Source organism: Buceros rhinoceros, unplaced genomic scaffold, assembly GCF_000710305.1.
Source record: "Buceros rhinoceros silvestris isolate BGI_N320 unplaced genomic scaffold, ASM71030v1 scaffold16177, whole genome shotgun sequence".
Taxonomy (NCBI): domain Eukaryota; kingdom Metazoa; phylum Chordata; class Aves; order Bucerotiformes; family Bucerotidae; genus Buceros; species Buceros rhinoceros.
The window spans coordinates 1,446-2,724 of NW_010420560.1; positions in this window are offsets into that span (position 1 = coordinate 1,446).

The following is a 1,279-nucleotide window of genomic DNA, read 5'->3' on the forward strand; positions in this document are numbered from 1 at the left end:
GGTACTGGCACGAAAGGTGGGTGGTGGGACTGGCATCGGTAATCGCTGTCTGCAGGCACTGCTGCACGGGGGAGATATTCCTCTGCTTGTAAGAGTTATCTCGTACAGGAAAAAAATTACCAGCGAGTTTTGTTGCAGCTGCAGCGGGAGCTCTGGGAGCAGCCCGGCTCCCCGGCCCTGTGGTGTGGCCCCGCAGAGGGCAAGGCAGCGCCAGGCAGCCACTGCCTCCTGCCTTTGCTTGGCCCTCAGACAGAACGAGGGCCAATGGTGACTTCCCACCGCGCAGGCAGAAGGTGAGGATTAGGACTAGCACAGGGTAAGGGACAAGTTGCGATGGGCTCATGTGAAGATGGGTCCAGATTTACCCACGTTATTTTGCCTCCAGTCGGGTGCAGCACGTCCCAAGGACAGGCATTGCCTGCCAGGGAGGTACCAGGGCAGCTCCCAGCCGTGCCAGCCCCTGTCACCCCAGCCCTGGGCACAGAGAAGGCTCAGGCAGCTTGGGGTTTGGGGGAGAGGGGTGCTCTGTTACCCATCCTGCTCTCTGACCTCGTGCTGGGGGTTAGCACCCTGACCTCACCACCCCGCAGCAGCACGCGCTTCTGCACCCACAGCCCCTGGCAGAACCCAAATTCTTGAGGTAGCCGGGAATACCACCCGAGCGGCTGCCAGCGCTGGTAAGTCACGGCAGGCTCTGACTCACGGCAGGGTTTTGGTTTTGGATGACACAGCCTCGGCAGCACCAAGAACCTTGGGGAATGGCTGGGGTGAGTGGGGCACATGCAGCCACATCTGGGGGTACAGGGGAGCCCCTGGCTGGTGTGAGGGCCGGGGGGCCTGAAACCCACCTTGCCAGGATGGTGGGGCTGAGGCAGCTGGGATCTGGAGGAGGGAGCTGCCATTTTCAGGTGGTTAATTTTAGAAGCAGAAGTGCAGAGTAAAATCTCCTCCAAATGTTGCTGAATTTGGAGCCAAATCTCTCAGTGGCTCTGTGGTGCTGGGTATCAGCTTACTATGAGACTTTTTTCCCCTTGAGCATCCTGCATCCTGCGTGCCTTCGGGTAGGTGAGCGGTGTCAGCCTGGCAGGGTGTACCTGATACCCTGACAATGGGCGCTTCCACCTTGAGAAGTGTCCCGGTGCCAGCCGAGGGCTCTGGGGATGGATCTTGGTGGCTGGGGTGACGCTGAGGTCTCTGTGTCCCCGTTCCGCACACAGGCGCCGGTGAGGCTGTGGCCGTGAGTGCTCATCCCTTCTCCACCGCTGCCGCCCGCCGCCGG